This window comes from Peromyscus leucopus, chromosome 2 (genome assembly GCF_004664715.2).
Source record: "Peromyscus leucopus breed LL Stock chromosome 2, UCI_PerLeu_2.1, whole genome shotgun sequence".
Classification (NCBI taxonomy): domain Eukaryota; kingdom Metazoa; phylum Chordata; class Mammalia; order Rodentia; family Cricetidae; genus Peromyscus; species Peromyscus leucopus.
In genome coordinates, this window is record NC_051064.1 from 53,303,463 (window position 1) to 53,330,627 (window position 27,165).

The 27,165-nt window shown below is 46.7% G+C and overlaps 1 protein-coding gene and 1 pseudogene across 4 annotated transcripts in view; both read right to left on the bottom strand.

Annotated features, from left to right (window-relative positions):
- Fam219a (family with sequence similarity 219 member A) overlaps positions 1–27,165 on the bottom strand; it is a 55,986-nt gene that overhangs the window by 17,957 nt on the left and 10,864 nt on the right. The window lies entirely within an intron of this gene.
- On the bottom strand, positions 14,998–15,112 carry LOC114703294 (annotated as a pseudogene).

Sequence of the window (27,165 nt, forward strand, 5' to 3'; positions counted from 1 at the left end):
CATGTGTGCCTGGTGCCCAGGGAGGCCAGAGGAGGGCAACAGATTCCCTGGAACTAGAACAACAGATGGTTGTGAGCAGCTGTGTGGGTGCTTGGAACTGGACCTTGGACCTCTAGAAGAACAGCCACTGCTCTTAACCACGGAGCCATTTCTCCAGCCCCTCCCTCCTCCCTCCCTCCCTCCCTCCCTCCCTCCCTCCCTCCCTCCCTCCCTCTCTCCCTCCCTCTCTCCCTCCCTCTCTTTCTCTTTCTTTCTCTCTTTTTTTTTGAGACAGGGTCCTATGTAGCCCATGCTGGCCTCCACCTCACTGTGCAGTTAAGAATGGCCTTGAACTCCTGGTGCTCACGCCTTTCCCTGCCAAGCAGTTGAATTACAGCCATGCACGACCATGCTCAGGTCTTTTACTTATTAGTTTTCAGCTCTAGGGTGGATACTTGAAAGATATGCAAAGTATGGGACCATGGAGCATGAATGTATGTGTGTATCCACACATACGTGTGCAGGTGTGGGTACACTTGTGTGCACATACATGTGGAGGCTATAAGTTGACATGGAGGAAGGGTCTATAGCTAAAGCTATAGCTCACCAACTCAGCTAGTTTAGGCAGCCAGTTTTGCTGGGAGCTGCTTGTTTCCACCTCCCAGTTTGTGGCATCACAGGCCTTCGTGTCATTCATGTGGGTGCTGGAGACGCACACTCAGGACCTTATGCCTGTGTAGCAAGCACTTTGCCCGCTGGGCTGCCTCCTCAGCCAGCCAGTGTCTCCTGAAGATCTAGCACCCATTCTTCATAGTCAGGCTGTATGTCTTCCAGATGATTCCCAGATACTCATTCTCTCCTACTGGAGTGAAGCCGTTTCCTCCAGCAACACGAGCATCACCATCTCAGAGCATCTGTGATGACCTTCCCAAGACCCACAGGAGATATGGGAGTATAGTAACACTCCCTCATGGAGGGAGAAGAGAGGTATGATGCTCATCAGGCCCTAACCCTTCCCAACGCCACCCCACAACACCATTCCCAAGATTCTAACCACCAGTCTATGAGGAAACAACTGGGATGGGATGCTTCAGTGGTGCAGCTGCCTGGGACCCACCCAAGTTCTTAGAACCCCAATTAAGGCCCCGGTTCACCAAGTTGGACATTGGTGTGTCAGTGCCTTCTCTAGGTGGGGTATATAGACATTTGTGTCTCTCCAGGAAAAAAATCATGCAACACTCACTAGAAACCTGGGACCAAAGAGTCCTTGTTTGAGAGATGGGACAAATGCTTAAGTTCAGCAGCTTTCGTTTGGGGGAAGCTTGGGTATAAAGGCCAGAAGGTAAGGTCCGGGAGCACAGAGCTCTTGGTTCCTTCTGGGAAGCCTAGTTTGCCTTAGCCCTGACCTTCATCCCTGCCCACGTGTTAAGGAGGCGCCTTCCTTGTCCTGGACCAGCGTATGCTCTCCTGTGATCTACAAGGTCTTTGAATTCTATTTATCCCCACCCACCTCATTTCAATCTTTTTAGAGAAAGGTGATATCATTTAATTAAAGAAGTATAGACACGAGGTTCCTTAAAAAAAAAAAAAGATCAACAATGGGTTGAAATGGCAAATGTTATGCTATGTATACTTAAACACATGCACACACAAGTCACCAGCAGGACCTAGACAGGAGAAAATGGTGTCAGGGTGGGCAGTAAGGGAATGAATAGTCCCCTATGTGGTGGTATTGTGTTCCCCAAAATATTGTGTACTCTAATAAATTTATCTGGGGTCAGAGAACAGACAGCCACTAAATACAAAGGCTAGAAAATGGTGGCACTCACACCTTTAATCCTAGCATTCCAGAGATAGAAATCCCTCTGGATCTCTGTGAGTTCAAGGCCACATTGGAAATAGCCAAGCATGGTGACACACACCTTTAATCCCAGAAAGCCAGCCTTTAATCCCAGGGAGTGGTGGTAGAAAGCAGAAAGATATATAAGTTGTGAGGACCAGAAACTAGATGCATTTTGGCTGGTTAAGCTTCAGGCTTTTGAGCAGTAATTCAGCTGAGACCCATTCCGGATGAGGGAGGACTCAGAGGCCTCCAGTCTGAGGAGACAAGACCAGCTGAGGATCCGGCAAGGTGAGATAGCTGTGGCTTGTTCTGTCTCTCTGATCTACCAGCATGGACCCCAATAACTCGCCTCGGATTTGATTTTATTAATAAGAACTTTTAAGATTCCTGCTACACCCCTATCTTTAAAATTCAGATTCAGCCAACACAGACTTTTAGGGAATGAAGCTTTTCATAGAAGGGAAATGATTCTAAGTCCAAGAGAGCTGGAGGGGACTTGGGGTTTGGAGATGAGACTATCTTTCCATTTCCTTCCAGGATGTGGATTCTGGTTCTTCAAGGTAAGGCAAGAGGCACACACAGAAGACACTGCCCAGAAACAGGCACATGGGTGGGGCTTGGGATCGGTCATAGGCAGGTGGGACTGAAGCTAAAGCGGAGAAATGCCAGCAGACACCGGCATGTGTCTCCGCAGAATCACTTGAGGATGCTCACTTGGAGCTTGGCCCTAAATCTCATTAAAGGGGATTATTTATTTTCCAGAGCTGAGGACCGAACCCAGGGCTGTAAGTTTGCCAGGTGAGCGCTCTACCACTGAGCTAAATCCCCAACCCTAAAGGGGATTTGTTGTTGTTGACTTTCTCTCTCTTCTCCTCTTCCTCCTTCTTGACAGTGTCTTGCTGTGTAAGACTTGGCCTTGGACTCCTAGTAAACCTCCTGCCTCAGTTTCATGAGTGCTGAGATTACAGGCATGTGCCATTTTGCTTCCTATGGTTCAGTTACTTAAGAAGTGATCCTGGCCTGCTCTGGTTCATGAATCTTGTTCTGACTTCGAAGGACTAAAAGAAACAGTCTGACAGAATCCATGGGATGCCTGCCCAGAGCAGCCACCCCTGCCCCCTCCTGCAGCATTGGAAGAATAAGGAGCCGCTTGTCTACAATGGACAGTAAAGTTGAAAGGATGGGATCAATGGGTTCTCTGTGGTGCCTCCTAGCCCGGTCCTTGCTTCCCTTTATACCTGTTCTAACTTTCTAATGCTCATTACACCTGGCAGAGAGATACCATCTTTTACTCATAAAGACACTTACAGCTCTAAAGCTTAACTCTGGCCAAATGTTCTATTATTGTTGTTGTTATTATTACTATTATCATTTCTTCTCTGTCCCTCATTTCTTTTTTTCCAAAAATTATTTATTTTTATTTTATGTGCATTGGTGTTTTGCCATGGTATTGGGTCCCCTGGAACTGGAATTATAGACAGTTGTGAACTGCCATGTGGGTGCTGGGAATTGAACCCGGGTCCTCCGGAAGAGCAGTCAGTATTCTTAACCACTGAGCCATCTCGCTAGCCCCCCATCCCTCATTTCAATGACTGTTTAAGAATGTGATATTTCCTGAACAACAGCAATGGGTAAGGCATCCTATCTGCTGGGGCAACAAGACTGAGCCCTGGTTTTTGTCATGAAGATGATTTATTGACTTATTCCTTTCTTTCTGTTCATTCTTTTCTCTCTCCTTCCCTTCCTTCTCTGCTCTCCTATGTTTGTGGTGCTGGGAATCAGACTCAGGGCCCTGGACATGCTAGGTAAGCACTCTAAGAATACTTTAGAGGTGGGGTGAGAGCCAGGCACACCTTTAATCCCAGCACTGGGGAGGCAGAGGCAGAGGGATCTCTGTGAGTTCAAGGCCAGCCTGGTCTATATAGAGCTAGTTCTAGGACATCCAGAGTTATATATTAGTAGCTAGTTACGCATCTCTCAAGGAAAATAATCAACTGCCTAAGTAGATTGTTTGTCCTGGGGTCTCTGCTAAAGGGTCTCCTCAGACTGAAGGTAGATTATAGCTGAGTCTGGCTCACCCATCACTCCCTGCCTGATGTTCTGACACTGACTGAATGACTCAGGGGTACAAACTCATGCCCAAGGCACCCACAGCGAAGAAATTGTGAAAGAAAAACAACATGTGCAATCCCTAAGCCTTGTACAGTTAACCCACATCTCAGAGGATGCCTGTGCCCTGGTCTCATTCCTCTACCACAGTCCCACCCCATCTATGCAGAATTCACCTCTTCTAGATAGATTTGGCACCCTCGTGCAGTCCACATCCCTGTTATCCTAGGCCAGCAACAAAAATATGTGCACAGATCACCTGGGGATTGGTGAGGTGCGAGTCTGATTCAGTAACTATGGACTGCAGCTCAGGGCCCACTTTTCATCCCAGGTCCCAGGTGATGGCAATGTTAGTACAGGGGTTATGCTTTTGAATGGTGGGGCTCTAGGCCAGGCCTCCCATACATACACTATCTCCAGACAGTCTTGCAAAGATTCCTGTATCCCAATCTTACCCTGGCTACATTCTTAGTGGTAAGAGGAACAACCATTTACAGAGCAGGCAGAGGGACCACTTAAGCTTGTACTGGGGAGGCAGCTTTCCAGCCAGGCCATGTACAGAGTTGTTTAGAACCATTTGTCCCAGGCACAGTTATCCTAGAGGTCAATGCTATCACTACCTAGAAGTTTCTATTTCTACATCACTATATGTTATATGTGTAGCCAGGGTGCTGGAGGCCTTACCTGTATCTCATTTAATCCCCCTGAACTGAGTAAGACCAATCATCCTCTTTCTAAAAGTGAAGAACCAGGTGGTATAAAGTGCTCAGTCATACCTTGAAGGCGATTTGAACCTGATTTGTCCATTTTTTCCATGCCTCGATCTTTGCCTCCAGAGGAAGCAGATAATATTACTAGATTAATGCCATGCCAGAACTTATAGGGCAGTGGGACTTGTCTTCCAAAGCAGTCATCTGGGAGGCTGACACCTAGTCCAATCAGGTCTTTTATGCTCAACCTGCACCTGAAGCCCTTCTTAGGAAATGACATTGGATGCCTTTTCATCACTAACTTCCTGCTGAATGAATTCTCTACGGAAGAAAATACTGCCACCACCCAAGCAGTCAATACCTCAAGATGGGGGTGGGGTGGGAGACAGTACGCAAGGGAAAGGCATAGGGGACGGAGAAAGATGAGCCCAGGGCAGAGAGGTGGAAGGCAGCACCGGATAAAGCGGGGAACGGGATGAAAAGGAGGTTGAAGGGATCCTTCAGCCCTGTCAGACTGGCGTGGGCAGAGCAGCATAACTAGTATCAGAGGAACTAGTAAGGTGGCTGGGCTGGGGGCAGAGAGACTGGAGAAGGGGCATCCAGGGGGTGCAAGAGCCGGAGCAAGGCATGTCCACAGGCTGAAGAGGCTGGAGGGAAGCCGCTGGGCTTACGGCCGATGGACATGAGGGTGAGGGTGATAACCAGCTTCTTTGCTGACTTGGATGACGGGAAGTATAAAGCCACTGGATAAGAAAAAGGCGGGAATGGGTTGACGGCTTTGATGACTGTGCAGGAGGGCATGCTGGCTTAAACATTTGAAGGGCTGGAGGAAAGAAAAAGCCACCAGAAGAACATCAACATACAAGAGATGGACCGAAGAAGATCTGGAGCCATGGTGAGCGGGGCAGGGATCAAGGAGAGGGTGGTGACAAGGACGTTTGGGTTTCGAGAAGAATAACGGCAGACAGAGAGGAGCCAGAGCAGAGTTCTGCAGGGGAGGGCCTTTGCCACAGTGACAGGAGACACCGGTAGAGAGGGGGGACAGTTGTCTCAAGTCCAGAGAGAGGAATCATGACACACCATTCTCAGGCTTGCTGACATTTGCACAAAAACTTTATTTCATTCTCAGAAATGATGGATCCGATCCCTGCAAAGCTTGGAGCTTCCCACAGAGGGATGCCCTTCAGGAGGCTTGTTCATCCACGGCAGGTTCTACTGTTCCTTAGCAAGTGTGAGCTAAAGGCAAGGGAGGCTGAGCAGGCTCTGGCCAATCTAGAGGTGAGAGCAAGCGGTGGGTGGTTATTTGACTCAATTCTGATGCACCAGAGTCCCAATACCCTTGGGTCATGCTCCCCAGCCTATAGCGAAAAGCAGTCAGCAATGGTTTGAACTTCTAGTTCTTGGATGGGGCCAGCACACACTGCAGGAGTAGCCTGGGATGCCAGGACAGACATAGAAACAGTAACTCAATTTTCCCAGAACCTGGAACACCTACTCCAGCAATTATAAATAACCACACAGAGGCTCAGCCTGGGAACCTATGCTCTGGTAATCATAATTTCTTACTTTTCAAACCCTCAATAATACCCTTCTGACACACAAAACAAACAACAAACAAAGGTGAAAAAACAATCATGACTTTACTAATTTGTATTCGGCTGTAGTGATGGATTCAGTAAGCAACATTTCCGCAGTATGGCCAGAGAAATTTAGACCATGCAGCTAAAGCTAGGGGCACATCTTTGTCCTTCTGTCCCTTCATCTAGACACTGGATCATGAGTGAGTGGGAAGACACTGGGGTGAGGGAACACTGGGGTGAGGGAAGGCAGGCTTGAGCTATGGCAGAGGACTGGCAACCTCACTGAGGCTGAATTCCTCCCAAAACCTTGACCTTGGGGAGCAAATGCATTTGGGAAAATAATCATGTTTTGGACATGAACAGCTTGTATTTGCTATTTATAAAAATTGGCCTGTAAGTACTTCCCAAGTTGAATGAATGTATTATGACATTTGATGCTTTTGAAATAACTCAATAATCTGAAGACTTTCTGCTATGAGAGGAATGCTTGTTCTGTAGAATTAAATCTTGGTTATAATTAGGAAGGAGACTCCAAAAGTTACTATGTTCCCTGGCAGGGAAACAATACTTTCTCTCTGCCCACTCTACAACCTGGTTTTAGTGAGAACTCTGGTTAGGAGACCTTCACATCTGGGTTTCAAGGAAGCACAGAATCTTTATTTCCAGGAGTACTTTGGTTTTTAAACATCCAAATATAAATATGGTACCCAGTCCCTGGAATCCCAGCATTGGAGAGGCTGAGACAGGTGGATAGCAGCCTAAGCTGCAGAGTGAGACCCTGTCTCAAAATACCATAAAAACAGGCTGGCGAGATTGCTAAGTGGTTAGAGCACTAGCGTCTTCTTCTGGCCTTGACGGGCACTGCACACACATGGTACACAGACATACACATAGGTAGAACATCCATACACATAAAATAAAAATTTAAAAATCTTAAAAGAGACCTTAGGAGCCTGTCTTTTACATGTTACAGTTTCCATGCTTTCCTTGCCCTGTCTCTCCTGACCCCAGAGAAAACCTTTTGAGCACACTGTTATTAGTGCTTTTGTGTGATTCAGTGCTCCAGAGAGTCATTTTCAGCTGCTTACATCTTGGTCCATTAAGACAGCTTCTCTCTTTACGGATAGAAGAAATGATTATTTATGGAGAGAACCCCAAACCCCGGGTGCCTGCCTACAGTAGACCCTGGGGTGCTCCAGATTCTGAGAGGGTTTCACACCCCCACTCTGTCTACCTCTGGCCCAGCTCCAGCTGGCTGCAAATTGTGTGGGTCCAGCTGCTCTGACACACTGATGCTATCAGCCTCGTGGGGCCTGAAGCACACAGATAGGAACAGGCAATGGCGCCGTCTCATTGTATGTAGTAATGTAATTTAGTTTCTGAAATTCAAGTATAAAATATCTTGAAAGCTGACTTTTTTCCATCCACCTCAGGGGGGGTGGGAGTGGCATGGAATTCCCAGAGAGCCATCTAAACAGCAAAACGGCTTCTGTTGTGTGTTAATAAACAGTTCAAAGCAATGGGAAAACATGCGGAGAGGATCTGCAGGGAAGGCAAGTGCCTGGCATGTCTTGCCTCTTTCCTTCCTCAGTGCTGTGCTGCTATGGAAGTCCATCCACTCGAACGCTTCCCAGGCTAGGACGAGGACACTCTTCCACAGCGTGCTGTGCCAGCGCAGGAATAGGCCCTCACCCGCCCCGGGACCAGGCACAGCAGTTTGCGTGAAGTGATGGTTCAGCCGGGGCCGAGACGGTGGCCGGCTGAGGAGCAGGGCTTGCTCTCCCGGCAGCCCCTGGACCACTCTTCGCTGGGCCTGCTGCACTTTGTGCCACTAGCCTTATCCCAATGGCACCCCACCTCATATTCCTCCTCTTAGAGCTTTCATCATCAGCCTCGATTAATACGTTGTCTCTAAGAAGCTTCCCACGGGAGCCAGGTGAGGTGAGACAATCTGTAATTCTGGAATTCTCACAATTCCCTCCCTCCTCAGTTTTTCATGCACTTAAGTTTTTTAAAGATTTATGTATTTATTATGTATACAGTGTTCTGTCTGCATGTATGTCTGCACACCAGAAGAGGGCACTAGATCTCATTACAGCTGGTTGTGAAACACCATGTGGTTGCTGGGAATTGAACTCAGGACCTCTGGGAGAGCAGTCAGTGCTCTTAACCTCTGAGCCATCTCTCCAGCCCGCACTTAACAATTTTTTAAGTGATTATTTGTACAAGTTGTTTAGTAAATGTTCCTGAAAGTGCCGACTGTGTCTTTCTCCATGGTGTCTTCCCAGTGTCTAGAACAGAGAATCACGGGCTGTAATCTGATAGCAGACAAACAATTCAAGGGTCTATTTGTAAGATAGGTGCCAAAGGCTGGTAACCAGGGCCTTGACTAGTGGTGATCCTAGACAAATGTTGCAACTGTGTATCCTTTTAGGGCTTTTTTTAGAGCTAAGAGCTGAAAAACTGCCTTCCAGAAGTTAATTTGGAAAACAGATACAGCAGGAGGCCCCAAACATTCACGCATCTGCAGGCTTGGCATAGTCCCCCTGCCCCCAGAAAGGGGCTGGAGAGATGTCTCAGTGGTTAAGAGTGCTAACTGCTTTTCTGGAGGATCTGGGTTCAATTCCCAGCACCCACATGGTGGCTCACAATCATCTGATACTCTGGTACCAGGGGATGTGATACCCTCTCTGGCCTCCTGGGGCACCAGACATGCCTATGGTGTACAGATATGCAGGCAGATAAAACACTCGTATACATAAAATTAAAAGTTAAAAACCCTTATAGACCATGGCCAAGATAGCAATTTAGCTCCAGATCAACTTCTCATTGTAAACCACCAACAGAACAGGCAGAGACTATTCGTTTACAATTATTTACTCACGATCTAACAACTGAGACTCTGTTTGCTTGAGGCAGGGTTTCACGGAGCTCAAGCTAGCCTTCTGACCCTCCTGTCTCTACCTCCCCAGTGCTGGGATTACAGAGTGTGCTGCCATACCTGACTTAGTCTCAGTTCATGTTGAGTTTTAGAGGAGTGGACAACCAGCTTGAAATCAAAGCCACCAAAAACCCTTGGAGGGAAACAGGTCGGCTGCTTTGATCTGTCCATTCACGGTGCTTTTGAAAAACCCAGGGTTCCGACCAGGCTCATGAGCCAGGCAGGGGACCTCTTGGGAGTTCAACACTAGGTCAGGAAGGCTAAGCAGAAAATTCGAGACCCTCCAGGACAGTAAACACATGCTCTGGTTGTGGGTTCCTGCCTGCTGAGTTCTGACAGGTCTCCTCACCCCCTCACAGCCCAGGCCTGCTTGGCCTCTGGCCCAGAGTTCCAGAAAGAGCCCCAGGGCAGAGTAAATGAGTTGTCCCAGGTCAATGCCAGATGGAAGCCTTGGGATTAGAATTCATGGCCTTTCTTTCCAGCCAGCTGCTTCCTCCCTTGAGTCCTGTGCGGATTCTTCTCAACGCTCAGGGTTGTATTCGATTTAGTAAGGTTTGTGGTCACATAATCACAGCTCCTAAATAAAACAATCAGCACAGAGCATCCACCATGAGGAAGGAAAACAGGGCACCTTTGCCCCTGAGAACAGATGGAGAGCCAGCTCTGGCTGAGGTTAAGATTGTTCTACTTGAACAAAACCCAATGCGAACAAATCTCTTGGGATCGGGCAGGGTCCTCATCTGCTCTTTTTTCTTCTCTATGAATACTTGTTGAAAGAGCCTGTGCTTAGCCTCATGGTAAGAGCCTCTTGGAAGCTGGAATGTGCAGTTTCCAAAAGCAAGATGGGGCAGGCTGAGGGACAAGACAGCCCAGGTCCAGGGCCATTGAACATTTTCTTTTTACTAATCGTCACTTCCTACACTGCCAGTGGCTCCATCTGCAGGAGCGCTACCTAAAAGCACTCAGCGGGGGTGACAGCAGCCTTAGTCACTCCTGCCTAACGGCCATCAGGTCCACCCATGTCTCAGCAAACAGCAAATGCTCTTTCCCTACCCTTCCGGCCCCACTGTGGCTGCTTGGAGCTAGGAGTGTGAGCCAGGCTGCATGTGTTTGGCTGTTGGGTAGAGTATACTATTTCAATAACTAGGGCAGTTTCTCTGACCAGTACGCTCGTTGAGGTATATGGCAGGCAGTGACCGTGGGTGTAACAGATCCCTCACTAAAGGATCCAGGAACCTATGAGTATTGAAGAAAACAAGGTCTCAGGAGGAAAGTGTCTTGCACAGGGCCAGAGCATGTCTGGTTGGGAGGAATGGCCCTGGAGCATCTTTGCTTGGCCTCAATCCAGGTGGATTTATGTTCCTTCCTCCTTTGCTGGCTCATTCACTTGGCTGTGGGAGAGGGCTGGAGACAGAAGAGGAACTTTCTACTAGAAAATCCAAGCCCTGTAAATGGTTGGGACTCTCCTGCCCTTTCACACACTCATACTCCCTCAGCGTCATTTGGAGACTGGCAGAGGACCCCTTCCCATGACAGTGCTCAACCAAAGTTCCACCGTGGGCCTGGGGCCACGGGCACGGCTCAAGTGGGGGTGGGCAGTCAGGGGGCTCCCAGGTCCACTGTTCATTTCTGCTTCTACTTGCTAGACAAGCTCCTCCCCTTCACGTCAATGCCCATGCCCTACAGCAAAGTCTTTAAATCAGATGTGTTCTCATTGCCAGGCTGAATTACGGTGGTAGCCAAGGAAGGCTCCTTTGTCAGGCTTTGAAAAATGCTCAGTATCTCTCTTAGTGCCCCTCCCTCCTGCTCTGGGCAAAGAGGAGGGTACCAGGGATGTTAGGAGACAGAGGACCTTTGCTCCCCCACTCCCACAGAGTCCTATAGCCTTGAGGTATTTTGGTGTCAGAGCCTGCCCATGGACAGCTCAGGAGATGGCATGGTGTCTCCAAAACTGACTTCACTTTGGGAGGGATGGTGGTCTCAAGAGAGTTCCGTCAGGCTGGATGTGTGTTAGGGAAGGCAGGGAAGGGGCCAGGGCAGAAAGAACCTTTGCGCTCACATGGATGGTCTTGGAAAGAGAAGAGGCCAGGCCCTTGAAGTGAGTGAAGGCTATTCAAACTAGAATACACACAGCACCTTGATAATGTGGGTGTCCCACTCGGGAGGCAGAGGCAGGTGCATCTCTGAGTTCGAGGCCAGCTTGATCTATAGAGTGAATTCCAAGACTGCCAGGACTACACAGAGAAACCTTGTCTCTAAAAAAACCAAAATAAATAATTAAACGAATAAATAAATGAGTGAATGAATGAATGAATAAATGAATAAATAAATAAATAAATAAATAAATAAATAAATAAATAAATAAATAAATAAATAAATAAAGTGAGTCTCCAGGGTTTCCAGTTTTAGCCAGGAGAAGCAGGGCTCCTTTGGGAGCTATCCAGCGTTCTGAATCACCTCTCCCGAGCACGTGGGTGGATCTGGACAAGGCCTGCCTACTGGGTAGTGGTGACCTTAAATGCCACCAGTTCATCTCTGCCCATGGCTGACACCAGCTGCCTGCTTGGTCCATGGCCTGCACGCCTGAAGTTGCTCCAGAATGACTCCAATCACTCATGGCTAAAGCCTGGGCTTCACGCCAGAAGCTTGACTCTCTGGCCAGATTTTCAAAAAGGGGTAAGATTCAGAATCTTAGCATATCTATAAAAAAATGTCCCCAGTCTCTCTGGAAGTTCAGGACTAAACAAACCTTGTCCAAGGACAAGGTAGCCATAAGGAAGGGAGAAAATTCTTTGTGTGGTATTTATTAGAGCCTCTCCTTACTCTCCCTCCATGACTACTACACACATGCCAACACACACAGACACACACACAGAGACACACACAACACAGAGACACACACACACACACACACACACACACACACACACACACACACGAGCACACACACACAGACACAAGACACACACACACACAGACACAAGACACAGACACACACACACACAAGCACACACAGACATACACACAGAGACACAGAGACACACACACACACACACACAGACACACAAGACAAACACACACATACACACTCACAGACACAGACACACACAGACACACAGACACACACAGATACACACACAGACACACAGACACAGACATACACACACAGACACACACACCAGACACAGACACACACATACACACAGACATACACACACAGACACAGACACACACACACTGACACATAGACACACACAGACGCATACACAGTGAGCACATAAACTCTCCACTGTGTTACGGCAGACAGGGAGTCTTTCTCTGCACTTAGCTGATGCACCTGCTTTGTTCTCGTCTTAGATGTTACAGGAAGTTGGCAGAAGTACCCAAGCTTAAATAACATGATATACTTTCCTAAATTCAAAAGGAATATAGTCTCTTAAAAAGTCCACATAAGGGCTGGGCGTTGGTGGCGCACACCTTTAATCCCAGCACTGGGGAGGCAGAGGTAGGTGGATCTCTGTGAGTTTGAGAGGCCAGCCTGGGCTACCAAGTGAGCTCCAGGAAAGACACAAAGCTATGCAGAGAAACCCTGTCTCGAAAAACCAAAAAAAAAAAAAAAAAAAAAGTCCACATAAGAAGAAAGGAGAAAAACATTACATTTAATCCCACCATCTAGAGCAGTAGTTCTCAACCTGAGGGTCTTGAACCCTTTGGGGTCAAATGACCCTTTCATAGTGCTTAAGAACACCAGAAAACACAGATATTTAGATTACGATTCCTAACAGCAGCAAAATTACAGTTATGAAATAGCAATGAAAATAATTGTATGTTTGGGGGTCATCACAACATGAGGGACGGTGTTAATAGGGTTGCAGCATTAGGAAGGTTGAGAACCACTGGTCTAGAGCTACCCACCGTTAGTCTCCTGGCACACACATTCATTTGTGTCAGGAGCAGGGAGTATAGTGCAATGCTTAAAACAAATGGTTTGAACTGAGTCCTATTTCTGCCATTACTTATCTGTGTGGTTTCCTCCACAGATGGGGCTGGCGCAGGGCCTGGGGCAGGCCAGGGAGGCTCTCTGCCACTGACTGCATCTCTCCAAGTCCCATTTATGTGAACTTCCCCAAGTTTCCAACCACTCTGGCTCTCCACTTTCACCTTTAACATGAGGAATGTCGAAGTGCCTGTCTCAGAAGGTTGTGTGGAGGATTAACAGATGATATCCGTAATGTGTTTACCGCAGTCTCTGCCACATGGTAAGCAGTTGGTAAAGCATGTGCATGGTAGGTGTGTGTTTATCACACACACATGTGCACAGAGAAACCACTCTGTGTGCTGTTTGGTCCCCATTTCAAAACCAGGTTATTTTCCATCTCAAGTACAAGCGGCATAGGGAACAAATAAGTCCAGCCTATTTCATTTCCTGTCCAGTCTAGGACTTGGGTAACGAACCAGCCTCTCCACTAAGAACTGAAAGAAACAGTCCTCAATACATGGCCTCTAGCTTTTAGCCCGAGTTTGACCACAGCCAGGCAGTAGGAGCTCCTCCTCTTCTTGAGCTTGGGGCCCAGCCCTTTGGCTCACTTGCTCTGGACACCATTTCTTTTTCCTCCTCCTTCCTTCCTTCCTTCCTTCCTTCCTTCCTTCCTTCCTTCCTTCCTTCCTTCCTTCCTTCCTTCCTTCCTTCCTTCCTCCTCCTCCTTTTCTTCTTCCAAGACAGGGTTTCTCTGTGTATTTTTGGTACCTGTCCTGGATCTTGCTTTGTAGACCAGGCTGCCCTTGAACTCACAGAGATCCTCCTGCCTCTGCCTCCCGAGTGCTGGGATTAAAGGTGTGCGCCACTGCCGCCGCCGCTACCCGGCTAGACACTACTTGCCTCTCTGTTTAGGAGTATCCATTCTTTCTTTTCCCTAGATTTCCCCCCCTCCCCCATGAGACAGGGTTTCTCTGTGTAGCTCTGGCTGTCCTGGAATTCACTCTGTAGACCAGGATGGCCTCAAACTCACAGAAATCCTCCTGCCTTTGCCTCCTGTGTGCTGGGATGTGCCACCATGCCTTGCTCCCTAGAAGCTTCTTCTATGAGTCGATCTGCCTCACCTGGGCAAATGCTTCTGCACTCTGAGTCCCGGCACCTTGACTCCTGTCTCCACCTCCCCTCCCCTCTCCTTGTCTTCTCTCACCTCTCTTAAAAAATGATTTACTTTTGTTTTTAGTTATAACCGTGTGTGTGTGTGTGTGTGTGTGTGTGTGTGTGTGTGTGTGTGTGTGTGTGTACACATGTGAGTGTAAGTGCAGGTACCTATGGAGGCTGGAGGCCAGAGGTCAGAGGCACTGGATCTCCTTGGAGCTGGAGTTACAGGCAGTTGGGAGGTGTCTCATGTGGATGCTGGGAAATGCACTCAGGTCTTCCATAAGCAGTGTGCTCTAAGCCATCTCCCCAGCCGCTCTGCTAACTCTTGGGGCCAGTGCCCAGTTCCTAGTGGCCCTTTCTTCCCTTGCCCTGCTGAATGTGAGATTTATTACTAAACATGATTTGGAAGAGTATAGGACAGCAAATGGGGTCCTTTGGGAGTGCAAGGCCTGCCACTTGTCTAGGGGACCACAACTGGGAATATATTTGACTCCACAGTCATTAGGGACGGGCTGCTTTTCAGCCACTATGTCTTCAAGCTCATCTGGATTAACCCTAAAGCAGGGCCTCAGTCACATGGTCCTTATTTTGCAGTTTGGTGAAGACAGATGTGATGACCTGGCCACTGTGCTCTGGGCCTTCCTGTCCGAAGCCTACATTGGGGAAAGCATTGAGACCAGATACATGACTAGGCAACAAAAAGTAGTCTTTGAGGTCCCTTAGGGCAACCCCATAGGCAACAGGCTGCATGCACTCCCCAGGAGGCTGCTGTCCCCAGACACTGCACACCATGATGAACAGCTTAATCTGCTGCGGAGTCAATGCCTTTTCCTGGGTGACTGTCCCTCATTTTCAGAATCATTGGAAGTACTGATGAGTTCTGTTTGGAAACTCTTTTTCTCTTCAGTTTTTGCTTGTTTGTTTATGGACTGTGTAGCCCAGCTTGGCCTGGAGCCTGCTATACATAGTCTTCATTTTTCCTTTTAGCTATCCTTATCTTGTTAATGGCAATCTTCTTTTCTAGCCAAATACACTAAAAATGGTGGTGGGGATATTTTTTAACCTTAATTATTTTGAAATAATTAAAAATGTTTTTTTTTTTTTTTAAAGATTTATTTATTTATCATGTATACAGAAGAGGGCGCCAGATTTCATTACAGATGGTTGTGAGCCACCATGTGGTTGCTGGGAATTGAACTCAGGACCTCTGGAAGAGCAGTCAGTGCTCTTAACCTCTGAGCCGTCTCTCCAGCCCTAAAAATGTTTTTAATTATATTTATTTATTTAAGGGGATGGGCAGTGTGCTCCGGGGCACATGTGGAAGTCAGGGGACAGTTTCAGAAGTTGGTTCTCTCCTTCCACTGTGTAAATCCTGGAGGTCAAACTCAACAGGCTTGGCAGCAAGTGCCTTCCCTGCTGAGCCATCTCCACAGCCTGAAATAACTCTATATTTCTACAGTGGGATAATTCAGAGAGTTCTTCATCTAGTTTCCCTAATGGTAACATCTTACTTAACTATGGTACATGATCAACTCTAAGAATACTAGAGCATTGCTATTAACTAAACTACAGATTTGGTGTAATTTTCTACAGTTTTTGTACTAGGATCCTTTTTCATTTTTAGTCTTGACTTTTGAGGTTAAGAAAATGCCTGGTTAGGTGTTCCTAGAATATCTTTTCAATTTGCCTAATCTTTCTTTACAAACTTTTGTTTTATTTTATTCATCTGTGTCTCTGTGTATGTATGTACATACTGAGCATGTAGTGCCTGAGGAAACCAGAAGAGGGTGTGGGATCCCCTTGAACTGGGGTGTAAGCCACCATGTGGGTGCTGGGAATTGAACCTGGTCCTCAGTGAACTCACCTTCACTGCTGAGCCACCTCTCCAGCCCCTGCCTCATGTTTCTCGTAACCAGTTCAGGTTGTAGATTCCGGAGGATACAATGGAGGTGACATGTACTTGTTATGGCACACTGGGATTTCACGTCTCATCACCAGTGGGATTAATCTGAATCACTTAGGGTGGTACTTGACAGGTCTCTCTATTCTAAAATTACTGTTTCTGTCATACTTTTTTCTCTTCATCAGAAACAAGTCACTTAGTCCAGCCCATATTGAAGGGGGAGAGAATTAAATTCCATCTCCTAAAGAGAGGAGTATCAAAGAAAGCGTGGATACATGTTTAAAACTACCACAGTAATTAATACATAAGAGTGTCATACAACTATTCAAATATCTTGGTTCTCCTTAAAGTGTCACCCTCAAGATTTAGCAGTCAGTGAATCTTGACAGCAGCTATTGTTACTATGACGTTCCAGTGGTAGTTTTTATCTCCCTCATTTTTCTTCAAATATAAAACTTTAATGAAGTATATTTCATGAAAATATACACGCATAAAATTAGAATTCTAAAGGGAGTATTTGTCCCTTCTCCTGTGTTTATTTACGAATATCGCCGTGGATTAATACTTATTTTACGTGGGGTTATAACCCAGTGCCACCACTATTTTCTTACAGCTTGCTCCTGTCTCTCTTAGACCCAACTGTGGGTCTTCCTGACTCATGCTCTTTCCATTTAGACCTCTGGCAAACCAATTGGATATGTAATATATCACTTTCTTCAAAATAGTTGATGTCTATTTAAAGATGGGGACTTCCTGTGTAGCCCAGGCTGGCTTTGAATTCAGGCTCTCTCTGCTGTAGCCTCAAGTTCACCACCATGCCTAACTATGTATACCTTTCCTTCCTTCCTTCCTTCCTTCCTTCCTTCCTTCCTTCCTTCCTTCCTTCTTCCTCCCTCCCTCCCTCCCTTCCTCTCTTTTCTTTCTTTCTTCTTCAAGTTATCTCATGCATTATTCTTTTTCAAAAAAGTATGTGTAAAATGGATAAAGCTAAAAATAAATAAAAATTTAAAGTGTGTGTGTGTGTGTTTGTGTGTGTGTGTGTGTGTGTGTGTGTGTGTGTGTGTGTGTGTGTTATACATGTGGAAGTCAGAGGACAGCCCCACGCAGTTGGTTCTTTGTTTCCATCTTCACATGGATTCTGGTGATTGAAATCAGGACTCCAGGCTTCCAAGGCCTGAGCTATCTCATCCACATTCATTACTCTTCAAACACTGCTCTGAGAATCAAATTACTGATTACAGGACTCCTTTGCTCAAGACCCTCCAATGGCTTCCACCACTTAAAAACTCATTGACCTGACATTCAATAGTTGTAATAACATGGTCCCAATTTGCCAATCAAGCTGTTTCCCCAATTGCTTATCTTTCTAAATCCTCTGTTCTCTCTGCCCCAGCTGTCGACCTCTGTGTGGATGACTTCCAATGACTATTGCTAGTTTGACTATATTACCTTAAGCCATTAAAAAGTCTGTATTGGTTTCCTTAACTTAAAAAAAAAAAAAAAAAAACCAACAGTACATATTCCCTGGGGAAACAAGACAGTACAGAGCAGATGAAGTGAAGACAAGATTGGCTCCCTCCCTCTCCCTTTCCTAGGCTTTAACATTTTTATTTTATATCTACAGATGTTTTGACTGCATGCACATCTGTGCATGTTATACATGCCTGCTTGCCCTCAGAGACCAAAAGAAGTTGTAGGAGCCCCTGGAACTGGAGTTACAGTCAATGTGAGCTGCCATATGGGTGCTGGGAATTGAACCCAAGTCCTCTTGAAGAGCAGCAAGTGCTCTTCAAGCTGAGCCATCTCTCCAGCCCTCTTTGGTTGTTTTTAGGAAGTGGCCTTTCACCAGGCAGTGGTGGTACATGCCTTTAATGCCAACACTTGGGAGGCAGAGGCAGGATCTCTGTGAGTTCATGGCCAGCATGGTCTATAAATTGAGTTTTAGGACAGCCAGGACTGTGATATAGAGAAACTTTGTCTCAGAAAAAAAAAAAAGGAGCCTTTCAAGATTTTTCAATATCCTTTATCTCCCTATTAAACCGTTATTCCACAATAAGCAGATAAGCAGATGTAGAGGCATGTATATAGACATAAAAGCATAACACAAATCTCAAAAGATTACATTAAAAATATAGATTTTATGTTTTATTGCAACTTATATTTTCAAAGCTTTTCCTTTATTTTCTCATTTAATCTCTGACCATCATAAGACATAGAAGTAATGTCTATTATTTATTCCAGTTTTGCAGAGAAAAACTAAGGCTGGGCAGTTCCCATGTAGTCCCTGAGCCAGGAGTGGTTATGTTCTCTGGTTCCTTTCCTACTGTGCCACCTAAAAAGGCTGTACTGAAAACACCAGCCGGAGGCAGAACATCCAACATGTGGTCATGGCTGCAGCTTGGGGGATGTGAGACTAGATTCTCCCCCTGCCTCTCTCTGCTGGTGAAGGAGAAGCTGCGGGAACCTGCCAACAAGGAGCTAAGAGGCAGGAATGTATCTGTCCAATGCTGAGCTTTTCATTTCCAAAGAAATGCCTTGTTTCCACACAGCCAGGGGCTCTGCAGAATCTGAGAAGGAAGTGAGAAGATGTGAAAGGAGTGTATGAGGTCAAAGCCGAGGGGCCCAGCAGGAACAAGAGTGGCCAGATGAGTAGCTGACAGGTATGAGGCAACATTTCCATCCTTAATGCATTTAGCCAACTTGTCCATACAATACCTGATTCCAAACACATGTGAATGATGGGACAAGTTCTATTGTCTGTGCAGGGAGGGATATGCCAGGAGAAAGAGTATACTTTTTAGCATTTGTTACACAAAATAGAAAAAGGACTAATAAAAAAAATAAGGTAAGTTGATTTATCTTAAGAGATACCAACACAAAAGTGAATAAGGAAGAAAGTAAAAGTTCTCATAAGATTAGAACTGTTGCTACTTTATACTTTCAGACTTTAAGATGCATGCTTATGCTGGGCGGTGGTGGCGCACGCCTTTAATCCCAGCACTCGGGAGGCAGAGCCAGGCGGATCTCTGTGAGTTTGAGGCCAGCCTGGGCTACCAAGTGAGCTCCAGGAAAGGCACAAAGCTACGCAGAGAAACCCTGTCTCAAAAAAAAAAAAAAAAAAAAAAAAAAAAAAAAAAAAGATGTATGCTTATATATACAGATTTAAACACAGATGGAATCAGACTACCCCCATTACATATGCATCTTATGATGGCAACTTGTATGTAATATGCTTTTTATGCCACAGAAAAATACATTATAAGGACCTCTTCACCAAAAAATACTTATTATTAGTGTGTATGATGTGTGGACACACATGCCACAGTACGTATGAGGAGGCTGGAGGACGACGTAGAATCGGTTCTGTTCTCCATCTTCAGGTGGGCCCTGGGCATCAAACCACAGTCACCAGGACTATGGAGCAAGGACCTTCACCTAGCTGGCTGCCCTTTATTTTGAATTTGTATGCAGCCAAAGCTGGCCCTGAACTCCTGATCTTCCTGCTTTGGCCTTCCAAGAACTAGAATTGTAGGCATGAGCTACCATCCCCCTTATGTGTGCTGTGGAAGAGTGTTCCATGATTTATTTATTTAATCATACTCCACTACCGAAGGCTTAGGCTCTTTGCTTTTTTTGGAGGGGGTGGGTTAAGACAGAGTTTCTCTATGTAACAGCCCTGGCTGTCCTGGAACTCACTATGTAGATCAGGCTGGTCTCAAGTTCACAGAAATCCTCCTGCCTCTGCACCCCAAGTGCTAGGATTAAAGGTATACATCTCTGTGCCTAGTCTCTTTGCTTTTTAAAATTTCTTCTTCTCACTATGATAATGTTGCAGCTACTGTAGCTGTTATGTTTATTATAACTATTTTAATGCTACATTATAAAATTATATACATATTTGTTTTCATTTATTTAAGGCACTGTCTCACTACAGAGCTCACTCTGGCCTTGAACTTGTAATCCTCCAGCCTCAGTCTCTAGAGTTCTGGGATTAGAGGAATGGACCATCACACCTAGATGTATTTATATGAAAACAATTATAATGCCCAGTAAAAGGAGGTCTTTATACATTTGCCTATTTTTCTGGGCGATGTTTAACCACGGTCCTAGAAATAGGACTGATGCTCCATTGCCAGTTGTCTCTCCTCACCAACCCAGGTTGTAGGATGCTCTGGTTTCAAAGTCAGGAAGACCAGCTGTTGTATGACCTTGGGCAAGTTCTTTTATCAACGCCTTTCCTTCATGGGTGCAGCATTACTGAGTGAGCAAGGCTGGCGTTAGAATGAAGGGAATAAGGAATGTAGAATGCTTCACAGTGTGCCTAGCATGGTCAACAAACAGGAGCTGGGGTTTATATTTATGCCACCCATTTCTCATTTGCATATCCCCATCTAGTCTAAAGCATTCGTCAGTTCCAATTTCCCTGCTGCCAGAGAAGTCCTGGGATCCTGGATAACTCGAGCTTTGCCGTAATCAAGACTAAGAGGGATTGCCCTCTCACTGGGTCTGCATTTCCCAGGGATGCCTTAAAGCTGCGTTCCAGAGTGCTGTCTTTAGTGGCTAAATCACAAAGAGACAAACACTCCTTTCTCCCTCTCAATTATTTTTATTAGGTTCTTAATCAGGGCTGTTTACTCTCCAGACACTGCAGACCAGGCCGTTTAAACAGCGGACCCTTCTTTTCTCTAAAACGAGATGCTATATTACATCCTGGAGGTGGCAAAGGGCTCATGGAAAACATATGGGGCAACAGACCCTGAAATGCATAACCCTAGAACAGCAGCAGCCCAGGTTGAATTCCATCACCCGCATCCTGTCCTTCCACAGCTGGGTTCCACAGCCAGCTCTTCCAAGTACTCATTTGAAATTAGCCAAGGACCCAGTGGCAACTCTGTGACATGCCAAAAGGGGGCAGTGTGGCACTACGGTTAAGAGAATTGGCTTTGAGGAGGCCAAGTACCTGGGTTTGAAGTGGCTCCCTAATTAGCTGTGTGACCTTGGGTCTTAGTTCCCTCTCTGTAGATTAAGAGTATACCTCCTTCACAGAGTTGCAAAGGTTAAGTGAAATGCTGCATGTTTGGTAAATGCTCACCAACAGCAGGGCACATGTTGAGTATGACGGAATGACATTAGGTTACTAAGAAAAGGAGATAAGAAACCGAAATTTCATTCATTCAACAGGTATTCAGTGAGAGTCTGCTATGTGCGGGTACTCTGCAGGAGAATAATGTAAAAACAGAAACGGTCTCCGCCTTATGGAAATCAGACTTCATAAGGCCCTATCTCAATAGAACAATTATTCATACATTTCTCAAGGGCACCTGTGAAAAGTACATTAAGGAGAGAAGGTCCCTGAGGCAAGCTTAGAAGATGAGATGGAGTCAACCCAAACAAGAACAAAACATCCCCAAAGCAAAACTGTCTGCCAAAGCACTGAAGCAAGGGGAAGCAGCCCTCGGAGGGAAGTCGAGGCAGGATGCAGTGGCGGAGGCAACGGGAAGAGGTGAACTGGACAGGAAGGTTGCAGGAAGACTATTTGAGGCCTTGCAGGCCACCTGAAGAATCTGAGTCTTTTTGTTTTGTTTTCAGACAGGCCCTCATGTAGCCCAGGCTGGCCTTGAACTTACTATGTAGCTGAGGATGACCCAGATGTCCTGATCCTCCAACTCACAAGTGTTGAGATTACAGGTGCTCTTACTATTCCCTGCTCAGGATTTGAATCTTTACAGGTGGAAGCAGAAGCTGTTGGCGTGCTAGGGGTTAACAGACTTCCTGATATCCAGCAGCACACTTTCCTCTATGTCTCTGTGCTGTTTAGGGCATTTGGGAAGTTCAGATAGGGTTTTACCATATGTTCCAGATAGGGTTTCACCTTGAAACACTGCAGTCTGAGCTGACTTCAAACTTGGAGCAACCCTCTTGCTTTAGCCTTACAAGTACTGGGGACCACAGATGTGCACCACCACATCTGCTTTTGGCTGATTGTTTCATTATTTTGAGGCAGAAGGTCTCACTATATAGATTAGGCTGGTCTTGAACTAACAATTCCACTTCAGCCTCCCAAATGCTGGACTCACAGATATGTGTCACTTCAGATCACTGATATTCTCTCTTCATGGGATGAAAGAGATTGGGTTACACATAATTCTTGCCGGAGCCATCCAGGAGAGGGGAGAAAATAGTTAATCCATGGCAGGTCCTCTCTTGGAGCAGAATATGGCCCTTCAGGTTCTTACTGTTCAAGGAAGAGCCAGGCACATGGAGGAATGAGGGTGGGCGGTCAAGCTGTCACTTATCAGAAGTCTTATAGTGTTGGCCCTGTGAATGTGAGTTCTGCATATGTTGATTCAACCAAGCTTTGATTGAAAATACTAGGTAGAAAATATCTGTACTAAACATGTACAGGCTTTTTCTCATTATTCCTTAAGCAATATAATACAATAGTACAATAACCATTTATACCCAGCATGGTGGCATACATCTTTAATCCCATCACTTAGGCAGAAGCAGATAGATCTCTGAGTTCCAGGTTAGCAGGGCTACATAGTAAGACATTGTCTCAAAACCAAACCGAATCCAATCAACCAAACAAAATAACTATTTACATGACATGTACATTGTGTTAGTCATTGTAAGGAACCATGTGAGGATTTCAAGCGTACAGAGTGCATGTGCATTGTATGCCATCCTATGCTTCTTCCAGCTTTTTCTTTCAGACAGGGTCTGCCTATGCTGTCCAGGCAGTACTGAACTTACGTACTCAAGCAATCCTTGAGGCTCCAGGCACATGCTACCGTGCTTGGCCATCTAATAAGTAAGGGGCTTGCATATCACGGGTTTTGGTATTGGCAGAGGGTGAGGGCACTGGTCCCAGAGCCACAGATGCTGAGAAAGAACTGCACTGGGCAATGGCCACTATGGTAGAGTACCCGATGTCTTCTGGCTCTCATAACCAGACCCTGGCCAGCCTGCACCCCTCAGGCTTCCTGCTCCAGCAGAAGCTCTGTTGAGTTGGACACAGTGACCAGAGGACTAACAAGAGCTGGGTGACAGAGTCGCAGGACTTGTGTGGGCAGGGGCAGGGTCTGTGAGCGGCAGCTCCCAGCTCTGTGCTTCCTGGTCAGCTGTCCCACTGCGAAACCGATGCATCTGCTTTATCTGTCAGGGGTGCACCAACACACAGCACGGTCTCCAGAGTCTGTCTGCTGAGCAGAAGAACCACAGGAGTGCTGATCATGGGAGACACAGGGATGCTGAAGCACCAGAGGATGGTAACTGTTCTGGCCCTCAGAGGTGTCTAAACTGAGCAGGAGAGAGCGGAGGACTCGAAAGCTGAGTTGCCCTTCCCATGCCTCCCTCAACCTCTCCCAGCCTGTAAACAGGAAGCTAGGCTTGGGTCCCTGCCAGGGCCCAGGCTTGGGCAGGAAGCTGAGGAAACAAGTGTGGAAGACTCTCCTCAGCACAGAAGAGGGCTCCTGAGAAATTCCTGGGAAGGGAAATAAAGCCAGCTCCCTGCAGAACTCTCCCAGAGGAGGAACAGCTTGGGCTGCTTGCACTCCCTAGTGGGGGTCAGACATGGCTCTAGCAGGATCCAGTGAGAGTAGATCCAAGTCAGGACCCTCCCCTCAGGGAAGCACAGGCCACCAGGGAGGCAGATGGAGTCTGTGAGGCCCCAAGAGCTGTTAGGGCATCCTGGGTTGATGAGGAAGGAAATGATGGTGTGGGTTAAGGGCAGCGTGGGGAAAGCAGACACACAGGAGAGAGGGCCAGGGGTACTAATGGGGACGAGGAAACTCCTAATGAAATAATGGACCAATGACCATCGGGGACTGCTGAGAACATTAGGTAAATGGTGCTGAGGAACCTCTGTAATGGGTTGTAATCAGGCTAACTACCCCATCAATCAGTCTGAACACCACAAAAAGTAGGACAGCTGTGCCGAGGACGATGTACACCTCAGAGGGGAGAGGGAAATGCACAGAGCATCTACCAAGCATTCTTGACACAAAGTTGAATCTGAATCTGATCTACTAATAGTTTACAGAAATGTAGGAAAGAGAAGAACGGATTAAAAATATCACAGGGATGGGACCAACAAAATCCAGAAGGTAGGAAACTGGAACAACAAAAGATTTTCAAACAGAGAAATTGCAAGAAAAGAAAAAGTAGAAGGGAGGACTTTAGGTTGAAGAAACATCAGCCAGGAGAAGGTAAAAGCCCATGATGCACAGCCTGACAAGCTGGGTCTGATCCTGGAACCCAAGATGGAAGGACAGACTGACTCTATAAAGTCATTCTGATCTGCGCGGACAGACTGACTCTATAAAGTTATTCTGATCTGTGCGCGCGCGCGCGCGCGCACACACACACACACACAAAAAAAAACCAATAAAATTAAAAAAAAAAAGAAAGGTCAGCTGGGTGGTGATGACATACACCTTTAATCCCAGCACTCAGGAAGCAGAGGCAGGTGGATCTCTGTGAGTTCAAGGCCAACCTGGTCTACAGAGTGAGTTCCCCAACAGCCAGAGCTACCTTGTCTTAAAACAAAACAAAACAAGACAAAACAAACAAAAACAAAAACAAAAACAAAAAAAAGCAAGCAAGCAAGAAAGGTCAACTAAATGCTATGTATAGATTAGTTTCAAACAAACCAAGTAAAACTTTATGATGTTAAAAAATTATCTTTAGATGTGAAAATATTATGGTCTGCTATGACTTTAAAAAGAGAGACATATGCTGATGCTAAGGAGAAAAGATTTAGAATTATGTAGGGAGGGCACGGGTGAAACATTAGTCTTGTGTTGACAATTGTTGAAGTTGTTGGATAAGTACCTGAGGGCTCATTTTACTTTCTTCTCTACTATACATATGCTTTCGGGTTACTCTGGCAAAATGTTGAGAAGAACACAAAGTCAGCAGCAGTCTGGGGCTGCCTCCTTCTCCAGCCCACTGGCATAGGGGAGGGGTTTTCAAATGTTTCCTGAGCACCACTGAGCTTTGTAAGCTGAACTAGCAGCAGGACAAGGCTTCCCTCCATCAACAGTGAACTCTCCAGGAAGGGGTCACGGTGACCACAGGACTCACAGACATGGTGTGCACAGGGAAGGGGCCGGGTCTTGGCTCCCCTTCACAGCTCCCCTTACCCCTACCCTCTCATGGGATCCCCCTCTGAGAAGAAAGCTCTTTGGTCTCTAGGCTGGCCTCACCACAGCCCCATCAAAAAGGTGTGATTGCTGAAGGGAAGGGACGCCTCTTTACCCTGTCCCACAAAAGCTCCCCTGGGAATCACCAATGGGAAAAGGAAATCGCCAACCTTTATCACCATCAAACCTGGACCAGAAATGATAGAGTAATGTGCAGTTCATCTGCACATGCATGATCTTATTCATTTTATAAGTAGCCTGAAAGAGGCCAGGAGGCTGGCCAGAGGTCAAACTGAAGATACAGCTAGGATGCACCCAGCTGACTCCTGGCACTCTTGGGCATACCTCCTGCTCCGAGGCCCGCCCCTCACTAGCTCCTTAGGTCTCTATAATTAAAGATACTTAAACCAGGTCCTCCTAAGGGAGCTTCCTGAGATTGCCTCGTTGTTTTATCTCAGAACCTCCAGTCCGAGTGAGGTCCTATCTGAAGTTGATGGAGAGGGTGATAAGTGGCCCAATCTTGTGCCAATGTTTTGGACTCTAACTTATCTCTCTGCTGTCACACAATTCTTCCTCCTCTTCCCTGAACCGCTAGCCACACACACATCATGATCCCCGCTTGGTCTTTCTGAGCCTGCGATCCCTTCTAAGCCAGGGCTGGGAACAACAGGCCAGCTGAGAGCAGAGGTTTTCTGGAAGCTAGCATCTACAGTGGACTGCTCTGGGGTCCACAGGAAGTTCAGCGGAAGCTCCCTCACCAGCTCTCAATCTGCATGCCAGTGGCTGATGACTTTCCCACCAAGAGGTAGGCCTGCCCTAGACAGAATGCCCATCACATTTAGCTTCTGTGCTAACAACACGAACCTGGCAAGCTAAAAACAGGCTGTCCAGGATGGTATTCTTCCTTCTCTCTTCCCGCCAAGACCTCGGGTACCTTTCCCATCTCTAGGAGAATATGTGCAAAACACACACACAATGCTGGAGGACTCAGGTAAGAGCTCTTCGTCAACAGAGCTCATTAAATATTCAGTATCACCCCACTATTAACAGCTCTCTCAGTCCCACAGCAGAGCTGGCAGCGTGGCTAAAGGTTCCACTACCACTGGGAGCAGGGCTCCGCTGGCCCTCCCACGTGCCCCTTTCTGACAACTTACCCAGTGCTGCGCAGGGACAGGATGGAGAAAGGCCAGTTTGGAAGGGACTCACTGGGGAGTCCCTGACCTGCCAGGGAGCAAGAAGAAGTCACTCCCTGTTAGCACCCCAGGACCTTCTCATCCGGTGGTCTGAGCTCCAACAGCACTTTTTCTCACAGGCAGCTTACCTGACCCCCCCCCCCCATCTCCCTGTTCTCACTCACAGCACCTTTTCTTGAGTCTCCACCACTCACCTGTTTCTCACCGTGACTCTGGCTGTGTGCTTTAGTTGTTCAGGGTCTGTCTCTCCCGCTGGACGGCCATGTTGGCTTTCTTGATTATTCTATTTCCTACGTGTGCTGCACTGTCTTACATACAGCAGATGCTCAAAGGGTGTTTCTTTGAATAATGAATGAATTCTTCAACCCATATATCCCCCCTGAAACTCCCACAATTCTTCAATGTGACGTTTCTGCTCTCTGGCTCCCACCTACTCATTCCTCAGAATCCCCCAACTCCTGTCTGCTCTTACTCATCCTCAGACAAGCCAGCTGTCTTCTGTAATTCCATTTCTCAAGGCCAGGTTTCTTTTTTTCTGGTCTGACAAGCCCTTGGAGTAGATGCTTCCTGCCAGCAAGACAGAGGAGGAGCTGGGGACAAGATGGGGACAGCACAGCTCTCTGGAGG